Genomic DNA, 18,078 nt, shown 5'->3' with positions numbered 1-18,078 from the left:
TGGGACAGGCAGAAGTTATGATGTGTAAGCACAAATGATCATAGCAACAGAAAATAAATGGCTGGCAGACACAAAACCAGCAAGACAACCCAAAATAAAACTAAAGAAACCAAAGCGAACTGATGCAAAGGGATCATCAATTTTATCTGTGCACCTTACAAAGAACAACAAAAGGAAAGTCATATTAGACCTTAGGAAAATGTCCAAACTTTCAATAGGTAAGGATTGCAAAACACTAGAACAGAATGGTCTTTGTGGAAGCAAAGGGAAGTTGGAAGCCACATACTTCTGTGTGAAGTGCAGTCTTAAGTCAGACCAGCTCTGAAAATAACATTTTTTTGTCTATAAAAGGCAACTGAGGATGACGGTTACACAGTAAAAAATATGCAAGTGGGCATGCAGACTGGTTAGCAAAAACAGTTTGTCAACACATTACATTATAAACCCAAGCTTATTTAATTAACATTTTGCTAGCATTCTGCATTTTCACAGACCATTTTGGGAAAATTAAGGAAGTTTTGAAAGTTCCTTTGTTAAAGAAGTTCTGAAAAGATTATACTGAAGGTTAAAATGTCACAGAATTCTTCACAAATCTGAAAAGAACTTTTATTTGTGTGTACTATTAGGTGAATCATCTCAAGAAGCAGAGACAGGTAAGTGTTTCCAATAAAGAAAAGGAATGGAGACTAAATCCAGATCACATTTTCAGCAGTGATGACTGGAACTGAACGGGGCTCTGGGATAGGTGCAACAGGAATCTCTGAATTCTTTCACTGATGTACAGCAGGAGTTTTACTGCATGTGACCTCTGGGAAAAAAAAAAATGCCCTCATCCCTAAAGGAATATGCTCTACAACTGCAAATTAAAAAGGATCCCAGTATCATCATGAACAGACTATGGTGCTGCCTGAAATACAATAAGATGTTCTATTTTTCAAACAGAAATAGCTGTATTGTCCTTTTAAATACAGTATCATTCTACTTTCTCCTAAATGTTGAGAAATATTAAGAAAATGCAAAAGATTTTTTCTTTCAAATGGTTTTATTCTTCATTTAATTATCTGCTCAGGGGAATAAAGCCACTACAAATTAACTGATCAAAATAAAGCTTAGTTATCTAGGGAACAAAGGCAACCTACTGTATTTCCTAAAGTTTTTTCACAGTGCATTTAAATATTTATTTGAATAATAACTTCTGGAAACTCACAAGAACGTCAAATTCAGAGGAAGGAAATATCAAAAAGGTGCTAAATCATAAAAGGAAGAACTCTGTGAAGTTTAAATTACTCTTAAGGAAGCAGAAGGCACTCAAAAAGCCCAGACCACATATTTTTAACTGAAAAATGGACCTCTTTTAAAATCATGGAACAGTGAAGATATCTGTCATTCAGAATACTTGTTCCCTCCACCCCAATGTATTATTCTATTAGAATTTCAAAGTACCAGATAATGATCTCATGTGAAGGGAGGCAATTAAAAAAAAATCTGTATAATTATTTAAAAATACAAGCTTTTCCTAGGTTGAAAATCATGACCTACACCCATGAACATGAATTTCCAAAGTGAGAGTATAGTGGTATGCATATACCAAAGAAGTTGCATATAACCGAGGAGCAGGTGGATTAGAGTGAATTAAGGACCCTTATGTTGAGGAGAGGACAGTATGGTTCAGCCTCCTCTCTCTGTGGTGTCTGGGGCCCAAAAAAGACAAACCCAGCAGCTATAAATCAAGTGCATTGTATAGGAAGGGATGCACAGAAGTGACAAAACACAGGAAACCGTATCAGAGCATCGCTGGCATTCTCTCCAAATGAAGATCTTGAAGGAAAACAAATCATCAGGAGACTGCTTCTTCATCAGACTGTTCTGAGTGCTCCTCAGCCAGCAAAGTGGATGTTTATTCGGAGATGCAGCTCTCCTGTGCTCACGGTTAGGCACAAGCGAACTGGCGAGAAGCGAGAAGCAGAAGGACCCGCTTGCTGGAAGGGCTGACTGCACAAACCCAGCTCCTGAGCACCACGCAGTGCTCAGCAAAGTGCCATGTTCAGGGAGAATGGCCATACCAAGAATGGGAATCAAAGAACTGCAACACAGAACTAGGAAGACACATCAATAACGCTGTAAGTAAATACAAATTTCTAGGGATGATTTTCAAATATTTTTATGCCCATGAGTAACAGAAAATACACTCTTATTGTGTGAGGTTACTTAAAAATTAGTCACTTAAATGCAGCAACCATGGGAAGACTGTATCTCAAGTTGCTTGAAGAACGTGAACATTGCTAAAGGTGAATAAAAGTCTTCAAACTCTTCCTCACAAAATAAGGAATGACTCAGAAAAGAGTGGATAACTAGACAACATTCTACCTGATTAATACAAGGAAATACAGAAAATTCTACTCCACTGTGGCCCCTTAAAAGATCACAGAACACAGTAAATGGGAAAATGTGATTGTATTCTTGTAGTCTATTATTTTGTTGTTTCTAGCAGCAACAGCTGCTTCTTGGAACAGCAAGAAAAGGATATCAGGCAATCAGTTTTGACTCAGTTCTCACAGAAAAATAGAAGCTAATTCAAAACATAAGAGTATGATGCAGCTCAGTTACAACAGAAAAGGGGGATGACAAGAAAAACCACAGCCATTTAAAACAACAGATAAAGCTTTTCAAAAGATTTTGGAAGTTGAAAAAAAAGAAAAAGGAAGGAAATTGAATGGAAGGGGGGAAAGCCTAACAATATAAAATATAAGCACTTCAAATAACATTGTAATATAACCCAGAAGGGTATGGACTTCTTCCTCTCCCTGAAAGCAAGGGAAGACAACAAGAGAAATGAAAATACATCCTTTCTGAAATGAAATCTATCCTGACCAAGTGATTCAGAAATCCAAGAGAATTCTAAAAGCTATTAGGTAAAGGCAATAAATAAAGTATTTAAGTGTATCAGTAACAGGAAGGTTCTGAAAGAATCAGAATCTTCTACTAAAAGATCATAAATTATGGATACTGCAGATAAATTACTTCTGTGTATTGATCTTTACTGCAGAATATGACAGGGAAACATCTCCTACAAACTTTACATTTCCAGTAGGAATCACTTACAGAGAAAATTAAGCACTTATAGAAAAGTGTCATCACAAAAAGATTCTATAAGATTACTTTTTAAAGTTCATTGCAAATTCCAGGGCACTTGCCAAAAAAAAATATAATCTGATAAAAAACCCAAACCAATAACAAACAAATAATCAAAAACAGATGTGAAACTATGTCTCTGACTCTCACAAAGGTGGGCCAAGATACCCCAAATATTTCTCTCTCCTAAGAGTTCCGTAAGATTTTCTTAAAGCAGGAAAGATCCATAAGAATTAAGCACGTTTTGATACAATCAAGTTATTACCTGCTTAATAGGAAATAAGTATCAAATTCATGTTTTGTAGTTGTCTAGATCACTTTTTTCATCCTAATCAGCAGGTGGCAGAGAAATGAAAACTGAGGATGGACGCCCGGAACTTGTCAAGAAACAAACAAAGCACAATGCCATCACTGAAGTTCAACAGTAACTTCATTAGTTAAGACACTCTGAATTCATAATTCTTTTCTTATTACATAGAATTTTAAAAGACAGGGCTGCCCTTCAGTGACATTTTTTTAAACAGCATTTTGTATTAAATAATACTAAAAGGATACAAGGATCATGTGAGCACAACCTTTTGGGGGCAATTTTCTGTTCATTGAGACATATGACAGCTTTTCAACAACGTTCCAGAGTGAAGGGACACAGCACACTCAAGTGATGAGGATGATGACAATAAAATGTTCATTCAATACAGACTGCAGAGGCAGTACAGACAGAACAACAGGCTCAGCTGGCTAGGAAATCTTTCTGTTTGGGAAATTGAAAAGATGCACTGAAATACCCACCATATGCAGAATGCTTTCTCTAGTCCACACTAATTCTTTCTCTTTGGCAGTACCACCCATTCCAGGAGAATCCCTGGGAGAAACACCAGAGGATCCTGTGCTGGAGAGCACAACAGGAATTGTTCCCAGACTGTATCACCTGAGTATGGGCACAGCACATCATCATGGGGCAATTTCCTTCTTAGCTCTTCAATAATTCACTTTGCTGGCAGGAGCCTTATCATAATAAATTAGGCCTAAGAGAAAGCACACTAAATATTCACAATACAAACAGTTCCACTGGCTTTTCGTATCTCCTGAGCTTCTAAATCTGTCTCTCTCATTTCCTCTCAGCATAAGACCTACCTCTGCTCCTACCTCCACTGTCCTGGTCTCTGGGTATTTCTGGAAGAGCTTAACTGAACAGCAGCAATGGGAGAATCAGCACAGAACACTGGAAACAGCATTCACAATTTCACTGCATCAGCAAAGCACAGTAGCATAGCATGCATTAAAAAACTGAAATGAGGAAAGACAGCTCCTGTTAGGTCTATTACGTACATACCCTCCAATAATACATCACTTGGGAAGAGCTATTACATGTCCCTATTTAAAAGGTTCTACAGAACCCACCAATGAAAGTTCTATATAGTTATGAAGGCCTATGCTTTGAGAAGCTAAGATTTGAAAAGCACATACAGCAGAATATTTTAGATTTCACACCTACTGCAAGTTGAAGCCAAACTCTGCAGTTAATTTTAACATGTGCAGTACAAAATAGACCCATAGATCCATAGATCGCATCCAGATTTCATGTAAAAGCTTCAAATATACCATGTGTTGGTTTTTTACAAAACTATTTAAGGATCTACAAATCACCCTTTCTGCGATGCCCTCCCCAGTGGCTATCCACACTAGTCACCCAATCAACTGCTTAGCTCTATGGGAAGTCAGGCATTTGGTAAAGTTGCTCATCATTTACAGAAAGAGTACCTGGGACTTTGGAGAACTGTATTTTTTTTTTAAATATATTTATTTTCTTTTTTTTTTTCAAATCAAGACTGACAGAACCACTGAGTCATGCAAATTATAAAATACAAAACCCCTCTACACAAATACCAGCCCACCGTTCAGGAAAAGGGGCCAGGCACAACTGTTCCAGGCTGGTAGAGTTTCAGCATGACCCACATCAGGCCACGTGCAGGCTTCAGTAGTCAGCTACCTGTAGGAAACCCCATGGCTGCCTGGGAACAGATATCCCACCTTGTGGGGTACTCAGTGTATAGTCTGGTCATAAAAGGGATGCCAACCTCACTGATAGTATCACAGATCTATTCAGTTGTTACACCTCCTTGTTTCCATTTCATTATCCTATTTGCAACTGAAATATTCCCAGTTCTCCATTCCAAACAGCAGATTGTGCCACTTAATGGCAATTAAATGTCCTCAAGGCATTAAAAGGGCTATTATGAAAACATGTTTTACAAGCACCGGTGTAAATCATTTCATACAGGCTTTGGAATTCATAACAAGTGAGTGAGTCTTCAATGAGAACGGGCGTGTTGGGGTCGTGCATCCAGTGTTAATACAATATTTATCCTCTGTAATAACCAGTGATATGGAACCTTTCTCTAAAATACCGAGTACATGAACATTTTGAGATGTTAAAGTTTCTTGCCCACCACTACAGACTACTACAAACTACCACTGTTTCTCTTCTACAGACATTGTTTTTAAACCCCAAACCTCACAGCAAGAAAAATAAGAAAATAAAACACTTTGCAAGCTTACCTATTTATAATTGAAACCCAAGCACATCAGTAGTTCAAATTATGAAAAACATTTCAGCTAATTAAAAAACCAAACAAACAATTCAAACTTTGTTGACACCGAAATTTTCCTATTGGAAGGAGGTCAAAAGAGATACAGTAAAAAAAAACATTTGCCAATTTTTCTCCAGTTGTGTTGGTTGACTTATGGCAATACATCTCCCATAAAACTTGTCTCATTCTCCATCTGAGATTCACTCTAATAAATGCATTTTTATTGTATTTTTTTTTTTTTTTTTAGAGAACAGCATAGTTACACTTCATAAAAGTCAACCATGAGCAAATGCAGAACAACAGACTGGGATAAGCAAGTCACTCCTTTGTAACTGTTTATTTTAAATGTTAGCTAGAGCCCACTTATTCTCACTTATCTCACTGGGTTTGGATTTGAATTAGGATCCCACCTACTCAGAGAGCATTTTGACTCTATCTATAGAAGACTACACCATCCTGAAAGTGTTTCTTCCTTTTGCTGTGAGATATGGCAACAATAACACATTGGTTCTAAAATATAACAAGGCAGTAATATAAAACATAGTAGTTACTAAAATCCCCAGTGACTAGGGATTAGAATGTTAAGGTAAAAAAGATTTAAATGGGGTTGTCATAATGGCAGGCATTGGCCTAATGAGTGCCCCAAATTCAAACACGATTCCACTCACTGCAAGACAAAAATAAAGAATTACTAACTGGAGCAAGTGGCTTGCAAGGGTGTCTCACAGACAGCCCTGTCATCTGGGGACAGATCTTGGCTATATTTGGAGATGTATTTTTAAGTCACCCAAAAAAAAAAAAAATAGATGCTTCTGTCCCTTCCTCTTCAGTATTTAAGTCAAACAGATTTCACTGTCAGAGAATTATTGGAAATTATCAGACACTCAAGCAACAGAACAACCTAGGATATCAGGTACTTTCTGAAATTTAAAACAAGACTTGTGAAATATATTTCCTTCTCTTTTTTTTTGAATATTCATTAATACACACCTCACTTCTCATCTGTACCTCTTCACCATGTCTTTACTTCACAAATAAGAAAACCTGAACTGGAGGAAAAGGAAAGGACCACTCCTGGTCTCGTAACTTCCAGTAACCAACAGTCTCAGATCTTTCACTGTCACTGAGGGTTTAACAATGCCTTTGGATGAAGAGCAGACCAATAAGCAAGCTAAACTAGTGAGAAAGAAGTCATTCTATAGCAGCTGACCATTAGAGCAGCTCGACATTCTAAAGCCACCTATTTTCCTGGTGGAAGGGGAAAGTGATGGTGATTTTGTTGAGGGGTCCCAGGAAAGGGCAGAGCTCCATAGCAGACAGTGCAGCATGGTCTGTTCACAGAACACGGCTCTGCTCATAGAACACAGGCTGCTCACGGAACACGGCTCTGCTCACGGAACACGGGTTGCACACAGAACACAGGCTGCTCACAGAACACAGGCTGCTCATGGAACACGGCTCTGCTCACGGAACACGGGTTGCTCACAGAACACAGGCTGCTCACAGAACACAGGCTGCTCATAGAACACAGGTTGCTCACAGAACACAGGCTGCTCACAGAACACAGGCTGCTCATGGAACACGGCTCTGCTCACGGAACACGGGTTGCTCACGGAACACAGCTCTGCTCACAGAACACGGGTTGCACACAGAACACAGGCTGCTCACAGAACACAGGCTGCTCATAGAACACAGGTTGCTCACAGAACACAGGCTGCTCACAGAACACAGGCTGCTCACAGAACACAGGCTGCTCACAGAACACAGGCTGCTCATAGAACACAGGTTGCTCACAGAACACAGGTTGCTCACGGAACACGGCTCTGCTCACGGAACACGGGTTGCACACAGAACACAGGCTGCTCACGGAACACGGCTCTGCTCACGGAACACGGGTTGCTCACAGAACACAGGCTGCTCACAGAACACAGGCTGCTCATAGAACACAGGTTGCTCACAGAACACAGGCTGCTCACGGAACACAGGTTGCTCACGGAACACAGGTTGCTCACGGAACACAGCTCTGCTCACAGAACACAGGTTGCTCACGGAACACGGCTCTGCTCACAGAACACAGGTTGCTCACAGAACACAGGTTGCTCACAGAACACAGGTTGCTCACAGAACACAGGCTGCTCATAGAACACAGGCTGCTCACGGAACACAGGTCTGTTCAGAACACAGTGTGTTCACAGGTTTGTCTTTAGAGCAGGATCTCCATGCACACACTACGAGATTGCTTCTCTGTACCCAGTGGGAAAAGTTACTGCCTTACGTAATGCATGAAGTCATTGCAAAGTAATGAACAGAAAGGTGAAGTGCTGGTGGATCTCTCCTATTACACTCAGGATTTGGGGTTCGCTGAGTTTTTTTTACGTCAGCTTTCTTTCCATAGCAACTACTGAAACTGCATGTCAATTTAATTTAATATCCTCCTGATTTCCTTTATTTATGTTTTGATTATCCCAACCTGTATTTAGGCAGAGCTGAACTTCAGAAGACATCTATTATGTTTAGACTCTGAATTCCTCTCAACGAGGAGTTCTCATGTAATATATTCACTCTAGTGCCTGTCTGTGATCAATCTTCCTTCTTGCTGTGATTCGTACAGAACTGCTGACCAGTCTACAGCTCCCACTGGATACTCAGTTACACATGAGTTCCTCAGATTCTAATTCTATTCCACAACACAAAAACATAGGAAATTTGTTGTTAAGTAGTATTTGTTAGGGGAAAAGTCCAAAAATCTATGCTGTCATATAGATTGCATTCATAAACAGGATTAAAAATGTGAAAAAAAATACTAAGAGAGTGTTACAATTTTAAGGGGAGATTGAAAAATAATCTCTAATTAAATAATTCAAATTTAATGTGTCTAATTAAGTAGATATAATCTTACAGTATCTTCTTCAAAGCATTTTTTAAAATATAAGCTCTCTAATAAACCCACACTGCTTTTAAGCAGCCAAAATTCTCAGAGCGTGCAAATAAAACATCTCCTAAGAGTTATTAATCTTTTGATCACCTAACATACCTCACTGTAGGACTCTATCCACCATCATCTCTTAAGTAACTAATTTTATCTCTATGCCTGTCCAGTATATTTTATTTTCTATAGGTACATCACTGACCAGTCAAGTATTCAGCGAAAATCAGGGCTAAATGTTTTTTTAACTATTGTAAAATTTAAATAAATATGTGTTCGTGGTTCCAAATTATGCATTGTAAACAAACCAGGAATGAGGAGCTCAGCAGCTCCTCAATCTGTGTGTGCTCAGTTCATATTTATAGATTCATTTTACAGTAGCAAAGCTGTGGCTGGCTACAAATCCCCTACATCTGCCAAGGTGACAGAGGACAGCTTTCCAAATGTATGCAGACACAAGGTGCAATCAAGCCTTGTGGTGTACCCAAACACTGAAATTCAGTAGGTGCAAGTGATCTTTTCAGCCACCTATAAAATTACAGTATCAAACTCCTCTCCTCTTAAACACATCACACACTAGCATTTCAGCTTCACATATTCAGATTAAATCCAGACATCCGAGACTTAAAACCTGAAAGAATTCCCTATTGCAGGCAGACACTTCTAAAACCAATTTAAAATATTAAGTTACTATTCATACTTTTCACTTACAACTAAGCAGGGCTCTGTAAAGAATGTGCTCCAGATATGAGAAGGTACTAGAAGCACTTCTTTCCCTCTGTGTGTTTGTAGGGAGCAGGGCAGGGTAGCTCACGGTGACAGAGACAAGGCAGAGGCTGTGTGTCCCCAGCCCAGGGCAGCCCAGGCTCAGCTCACTCTGTCACCTCCTCTGCCCACCCAGCCCCTTCCTCTCTAAGGCAAACTGACAGCAAAGGTTCACCCCCCAGCAAAAATGACACTCCAAGAGTATCCTGTGAATGCTGCATTTTCTCTGATGGTTTTATGATGATGGGCATCAAGGTCCTCACAGCTCAGGAAGGAATCAGTCGAGGCAAAGGTACGAGCTCCTAACAGAGGGAGCAGAAAGAAGCCACGTGCACTGGGAAAACCTGCTGCAGAAGCACAGCCTCAGTCAGAGCAGACTGCATCATTTTACTGTCATTACCATGAGAGAATCAGTGAATTTAAAAGGGCATATATTATAAATTCAAAACCAGCATCAATGATTACTTTCACCTGTTAAGACAGTACAATTTATAAATTGTTCTGATTTCCAATCTGTATTTTTCTAACTTCTTTTCTTTTTAGGATGAAAACTAATAAAAACCAACTTTATTACACTGAAATACAGCTTCTAAATAAGCAGCTGACACTGTGAAATATGTGGTATGCTCTATTATAATAAGTAACAAAATAAAGACTGAAATCCAAAAGAAACACAAACTGCTTAAGGAAAAAGTCATTGCTGTATGTATTTATGCATTACATTTAAGCTTTCTGGTTATTATAAAAAAAATTACAAAAAACACTGAGGAGATTGAACTTTTACCACTATGACCATTATGTATCTGGGCCAGAATTCAGGCTAAAGACTAATGTGGTTTAGCTACTTATGAAATAATTATAAAAGTACCTCTACCCTTCTAAATCAGGAGCACTGACACTCATCAGAATAATCTCCTCAGTTAAGTTCCTGAACCCACTGCCCACTGAACCCCAGCAGAGCAAAGCCTGGCAGGAAAATCACCGTACCAGTTCATCATGCAGATTATCTCTGGGTTTCTAACAAAACCCCTGCTTCTCTTTTGTGAATTCACTCACAGATTAAACAAGAAAATTAATTTTCTCCCCACACAACACTAGTCTTAAAAAACAGCTAACAAAGCAACCCCTTTGGAAGACAATTACTGGATTGTTTTTAGCAACTATTATACAATCAATTCCTAGTCAAAGCTTCTGGGATACCTTAGTACAACTCTAATGATAGCCCACTCACCACTTGTACTGTAATTCACCACGGGAGAGGAAACAAAGATTCCCCACATTTTTTTTATTTTTATTTTAATATTCAGCGGTATTACTCAGGCACTGAAGTTAGCTACAGCTCTGGGGCATCCTGAGCACACTACTGGAAATGCTGTTTTCCTAGGCACTGAGCTAGGAGATCTAAGTAACCATTATTAGCCTTGCACAAGGAAGCACAGTTTTCCAGGTTAGCAACACTTGCCAGTGCAACTTTCTTGGTTTTGTTGAACACTTGATTACATTCAGAAGCAGCACAGCAAATTCAGGCTGAACATTTCCAACCTTCCTTGTCAACCACTTGTCACTGCAGTAAAAGTAGACCACCAGCACCCTTCCAGGAGAATAACACACCTTACCTCAATGCGTGTGCCTTACAAGTTCTGACATCAGTGAGAATACACAGCTCTGGAAAAGAGGCTATTTGCTATTAATACTAATTTAATGGTTTGCTACTGCACAGTGCTATAGCCCCTCTATCTGGTAACAGCCAGCAATCAAGGCTCAGCTCTTGTTGAACTAGAATCTTGAACTTCTACAGGAATGATGCCGTGAAAAGAACACTGTAAAGTTTATTTCGTAATTTTGGTTTCAGGAAATAACTAGATCTTAAAATATATCTTGCTATCCCTAATGTTTGAGAAAGCATTTTCTATCTAAAAGCTTCATGAAAAAGTCCATTTTGGCATATTTCTAGCTGAGAACATAATAGTGATAAAAACTACAAAAAAAATCAGAGATATTCTCAAGAATAATGCAAAACAAAAATCAGGAAAATAAACAGTTTACAAGTGATGCGTAAAATGATTCAGGACCCACATGTGTTGTCACAGTCTACAGCTAAGCAACTACAGCCCTCCAGAACACAAAGATGCTATTGCAGAACTCATTTCAGGCAAAGGGTAAACAGGATAATGATGTATTTTTCAGGGCAGTGCCAAGAATACACACATACAAAAAAAGAAAATGCTCGGATGGAACCTCAGTTCTAATAAGCACATTTAAGTAACGCTGGCAGCTTTTAAAAAGCTGATGTACATTTACTTACACAGGCATATTTTGTAAGCACTGCAATCTAAGACAGACTAACACATTATCACACAGATGTTCACAAATTGGCCCTGATTCTGCAGATCCACAACTCTACAAAACAGAAAGAGCATCACCAGCACACCCTAAACTGGGCCCATCATGTTTGCAAAACTTGGCCATACAGCAATCTCATTATAAAAAATGAAAGACTATGAACTACTTTGTTCTACATGGAATACTATCAGGATATTTTTTCCTCAGTGCTTTACTGTAAGAGTTACAAAATGCCCCCGTGAAAGGTCTGAATTTTCACACAGGCTAAAATGCTAATTAATTGTTCTACAAAGAGTACCTACCATGTTGCACTGCTAATGTGCATCCTTCCTATGAGAGGAAAATACAAGTGGCAGGCAACCAACAAACAAAAAGATGTTCAAGTAAAAAGAGGAGACTTTGCAGGTGTCCGGGTTGATTTTGCAGTGACCAAAGCAGAATTCAGGTATTCCAAGCCTATGTCTCAGTTTATCTTTTTACCCGGTTATGTTTTTATTGGACAGCAAGCCTTTTCCATTCTACCTGAGCTTTCCCCAGACGTTTAACTCCCGCAAAAATAAAAAAAATAAAATAAAATCACTATGAGGAAAAAAAACATAAATCAATTTGGACTTAAAAACTGTTTCCTCAACATGATATGAAGTGAATTATCTTTGAAGCTGAATAGTTTATCTCCTACAGTCAAGCAGTCGACACATCCACACCAAAAAATAAAGAAAGAAATCAGGAGCAATGTGTTGTAAAAAAGACCTGAAAGTCACAGAATCCTCATATTTAAATGCTACATAAGAAACACAGCTTTGGAAATACAAAATACTGGTCTTAGAGGGTGCAAAAGATGGAATACTGGAAGAGCAATTTTATCTTTTTTTTTAATATTACTAGAGTAATATTAATATAGAAAAACCAAAGCAACCATTTAAACAGTTAGCAATAAGCATTTAGTTAATATATTTTTCTCCGCTACCTCCAAAATTCACCAGGAAGAGTTGATCCAATTAAGCATTTCTTCCGTGAAAAGGACATGGAAATTTATAAGTGCAGTTGCTATTTTAATTTTCCTCGTGGCTGCTTTATTCAATTTTTTCCTCTTGAAGACATTCTACCAAGGAACCCCAGAAACCTGTGCACAGAAACTACAAACCCATTCAAACAGCACTTTCCCACTTGTGTGCACTTACTTCCTCCGCACTACTCAGAAGCCACCTGAAGGCTCTCCCTCTGTCTTGGCCAGGTTGGAAATGCCCTCTCTCCATCCTCACAGGGAGCTCCTTTCCCCAAAGAAGATGCACTTTACTCAGTGGGGTGGCCTGAAATTAGCCATGAGGGGGAAGGTAAAAGTAAGAAAACAGGTTTGTGAGCTGTCCACCTTGGAAATGCAGTTGAGCTATGAGAAAGCAGCTCCAGTTTGGATCTGAAGCATGGCTGTCTCATTAAATGACACTTCCAGCCCTCACCACATTGAGCAAAGAACTGAGTCGCTGGGAGGAGGAAAACACCTCCAGAACACAAAGTATTTCATCGTTTCTCTTGTGCTTTTTTTACTCTTATAATGCAAAATAATAACAAAAAAGTACTTGTGCTTAATAGCAACAGTGACTACAAACCCCTTCTACACAGCAAAACCTGAAAGAGACTTCTTAATTAAACCAGATGCACTTCAGCTTGGCATCCAGTCCAACTAGCTCCAGTGAAACCTCTGGGTGTCTTTTCTGAACCACTCTGACTGGACAAGCACCAGAACCAAAGCAGCCAAAGACTGGTCCTGGGGTTACTACAGGCTTTGAGATCCTGAGCCTCCTCAAAACCTGGCACTGTGCAAATGCACAAATCCATACTTGTATTTTGTGTGTGCACACACATGTGCACAGTATTGAAAAGTTGTACAAACACAAAGAAGCTCAAAAAGAAACCACCAGGCACAGAGACAAATAAGCCTCTGCTTTTAACAAATTTATTTATATATGCTTGTGACCAAGTCATCCCACATGATTTTACTAGGCACTTTTCCTTGTGCAGCTTGTTTCCAAAACAATCACAAGAGAAATCAACAAAACCAAACACTGGTAGTTTCAGGTACTTCCTGAAAAACATATGGGCTGAAATGAAAAAAAATTAAAACCATGTGAAACCATATGAAACTGAAAGTCAAGGCCAAATCCAAAGCAATCCGTGTGTTTACTGGGCTTTGCATTCAAAGCAATGAGTCATATGATAAATGCACTGTGCAACACTAGACACAATACTGTAGAGACAGGTCTTTTGCTTTAATTTTTAATTTCCATTTTCTGTGGGTTTAGATAAACCATCAACATTACTTTAGCATAATCCTTTGCAATGAATCAATACACTAATTTAATAATGGTACTCTGTTGTCAACATATATCCCATAATGTCCTTGTATAGATTAAAAAAAAAAAAAAAGCCAAATAAAATGCAAGGCTTTGCTTTCACCTGTGATCACAGGTTAAATCAACGTAATGACAAACTCTACAGTCCCCAGAAGAATTTCCTTCAGGGATAAAAAACAGCATGGAGTACTTTCAGCCATATTCCCCCCACTCATCATGCCAGTGCTGTGCAAGCTCTTCTAGGTCATAAGATTCCAACAATCACTTTAATGAAGGGAAGAGAGAAGAAATATATCTGAATAGAATCAATGTACATATGTGAGTGGGTCTTATTTGAATATTCCACTTCCTTATGAATTCAGTGATAGCTGCTCTAGTCCCTAGCTATAAAGAAGATTAAAAATGGAAACGGAATTAAGTCCTGTGTCCTCCAACTTAATTGAAACAGATGAAGCAAATTATAGCTGTAATATATGAAAAATAAAATAAATTAAAATTACTTTTACTTCAGTGATGTGGCTGCACATCTGTGTTATTTTTACCTTGATGGTAGTTAGCCTTCCTGTCAACAAGCATCTAAGATGGGAAACACAAATCCAATCACATCTGTGGTACTGACTGAAGGTATGGGAATAGAAAATAAGTGAGAATGAAGAAACACCAAATGCTCTTAAAACTCCCAGTTGTTTGCATCAGTATTTTTTTCCAGATTCAATAGCTTTTGAAGCATTTTGGATTGGTAGATAACTGGTGTATTAATCTCAGTTAATGCCAAAGGCACGTGCTCCACAGCCACGTGTGCTTCCCTCGATTCAGGGACAGCTCACGCTCATCATGCGAAACGTTCGCGATCCATGTCATCTGCTGGCAGAATGCTTCAGAGCTCTGGGAAGAGTAGGTCTGGTTTTACTACGGTTTGGCACCTCCCACAACACCCTCCAGTTGGTGAAAACCCCGCAGTTCCATCTAAGTGTCATCCTTAATGTGAAAAAGATATTTGAGTCAGTGCAAAATAAAACAAACAGCTTTTACCAAAATGTCAGTGCTGGTAGCAGTGCATCTGCCAGATGCTTGTTACTTGAACCCATGCTGTGCATAACAATCAGTCATAGATATGACGAGGATAAACGACTGGACCAGAAAATCTTTAGCAGGAAATCAAAGAATACTCAGACTCACAAAAAAGAGGTTGCAATTGGACTTCACGAGATATATTGATTAAGTGTTCTGTAACATCTCTTTTCTTGGTTACTATGCATTAGTTGAGCCCCACCTGCCTCACCTCAGTTCTCTGCATTAGCCTTTGGTCATCTGAACACAAGAGAAACCACAGTGCTATTTCACAGCTGAATTCACACAGGAATTCTTTTAAGTACAGTATCTCAATTCGAGGATAATAACATTACTGAAGAACGCAGAATACCATGAAAAATGCATATTGGAAAAATCAGGGCATGACTTTAGAAATGAAACCAATGGCTTGATAAAAATAAAACCTCACTAGCATGTTCCAGTCTGTTGGTTGATTTTTTTTTTTTTTTTTTTTTGATCTACAGACTGGACTATCCTTCCAAATCAGTGATTGACTTTTACACTGAGCACTGGACAAAGAGGCTTAGGCCAGAAAGGCATAGTCCATACGTGATCATGGAAAACACACGCAGGCACAAGATACAGAGAGAGATCTGATGAGTAAGTGGCTTTTGCTTAGTCAGAACCTGAAGGATCTTCATCAAGAACTTTCAAAACAGCTAACAGATAGCTTGACTTTGAGTGAAACACAACCAAGAATTATTGTCATTATGCACACCCACAAAAAAGAGAGATTTCACAACATCTCCTCAGATGAACACACACAGAGAAAAGGCTTTACCAACACTTATTCAGGTGGGCAATCATGTGGCTTTCTGGAGAAATAACTCCTGATTTGCCGCCCATTTTCCTAAGTCCTGTTTTGAGCCCATTTTAACACATTAAAACAATTAAATAAACCACAACACAAACCAGTATAAATAAAGATAGCTGTTTCTTTTCTTAAAAGTGCAAAATGCTAAATGACCTATGACTCCCACCCACATATGTGCCCTGCCAAGCCAGAGGATGACACAAGGGCATGCACTATTTTGAAGGCTGGGGCATGAGATTCATCGTGTCAGATTTGTATTCACAAGGTACAACAGGATCCATGACTTTCATTCCAACAGCAGCTGGAACAACGGGCACAGAAGGAACATGCAGCTCAATGGGGGAAATTAGGATGAATTTGTTTTTTTAAAAAAATCCATTTCTTACTGAGAGCTCTGAGTGACAGATGCAGATACTTGCTTTAGGGTCACACCATGTCAGCAGTTCACAGCACAAAGACTGCATTTCTCCTTTCTCTCCCCTCAGAGCATATTGCAGCCTCAAAGAATTTTACATGTATCCTTAGAGATGCTTATATGTATCAGAAGAGTGCAGCTGTAGGCTTTAAAATAATGTTCATATGCCCTACAAATTCAAATCCTTTTTTATGTAATCTATTTAATCTTCCATTAATGATAATCTCTGCTATCAATGTGCCCAAACAGGGTAAATTTCTGCTGGATTTGCACTTCTTGTATTTCCACCCTATAACTGAGCTGCATTTAATGAAGGGAAACACCCTGCTATAAAAGGTATTAACAGCCTCCCCAAAACAAAAAAAAATAGTTAGGAAGCTCTGCAACTGCCAGGAACTGTGCAAGATTGTGGTTTTTCTTCTTCCTTTGTGTGTCTTGAATGGAGGAGAGTCCTGGCAGCTGAACATTATTTATTAATCAGAATATTCCTGCCTTCTATACCTTATAAGGAGACAGTCTAGAGGGGTGGAAATTGCTGTAGATTTCTCTTACATATGAGACAGAAAGGGGAGAAAGGAAGAGACTGCAAGGGAGCATTTAGACCCTTACAGATCCCACCTGGCAAATCCAGGCAGATACACGCACAGAAATCAGAGTGGTTTTGAAGAACCATATAGCAGATCTGGTTCACACAAGGATTGAAAATAGACATATGAAAATCTGGCTTCATTTGCTGTTTTGTTTTTAAGTGCCCTATACAGCTCCCTATACCTGAGTGAAGAAGCTTGCGTTGAGCTCCACAAAAGATGTTCCTTCTGGCAACTTCTAAACTACCTTAGGTTATACCGACAGAACGTGCAGGCTCCCACACACCTGTAAGGGCAGCTTCTGCCTCAATTACTGTGGCAGACACAGGCGAAACAAGTTATTGCCTCGTTAGCTCTTCTGATTTAGTGATAGTTTCATTCCTAATCATTCCCAGCCTTCCGCCACCTGCACACCCACCCACACATACACATCCAGCTAGCTGTCCTCCCAATTTTGTCAATTCACAGGATCAGCTCGCCCTGCCTATCCTCTCTGACCCAGTGCTTATCGACAAATGGAATTAATAGACAAAATAAAGTCCACAGTGCTTTCCAACAAAATCCTCCAGCAGAACAGCCCTACATTAGCATACAAAAGGGGAGCCTAGGGCTGTAAAAGGGATTAGATTAAACCGAGGTTCCCAGTAGTAGCAACTAAGAGTTAATGGAGGACACCCGGCTTTTCACTTCCTCTACTGCATCCAAGAAAGCGAAGAAGAATACTACAGTACAGTGCAATTGAGCATTTCACTAGCTAGCATCGCACAGAAGTTCCTTTGGCAAGGATTACATTTGTCCTAAGTAACCTTTATGAGAAGCTGAAAGTTGATGCACCCAGACCAAATGAACTTTCAGCTTTAGCCCGAATTCTTAGGTTTGTGCTTGGGAGGGTGGGAAGAACCAGTCACCAAGCATCAATCGGAGAACTAGCCCCCTCCTCTGCTTGAAAAAAAAACAGTCAGTTACTGCAACACGGTGCTGTGGCTACACACGGGAACCGGCAAAGCGCTGGGATGGGTCTGTATATCCGCGGGGTGCCCCGGGCTCCTTCCCGGCTGAGCT

The 18,078-nt window shown here is 39.4% G+C and overlaps 1 protein-coding gene across 3 annotated transcripts in view; it reads right to left on the bottom strand.

Annotated features, from left to right (window-relative positions):
* The window catches only part of NRG3 (neuregulin 3), a 342,153-nt gene that overhangs the window by 322,778 nt on the left and 1,297 nt on the right, over positions 1-18,078 (bottom strand). The window lies entirely within an intron of this gene.

Source organism: Cinclus cinclus, chromosome 7 (genome assembly GCF_963662255.1).
Source record: "Cinclus cinclus chromosome 7, bCinCin1.1, whole genome shotgun sequence".
In the NCBI taxonomy this organism is placed as follows: domain Eukaryota; kingdom Metazoa; phylum Chordata; class Aves; order Passeriformes; family Cinclidae; genus Cinclus; species Cinclus cinclus.
Note: the sequence above shows the minus strand (reverse complement) of the source record. Positions and strands in the feature narration are given on the sequence as shown.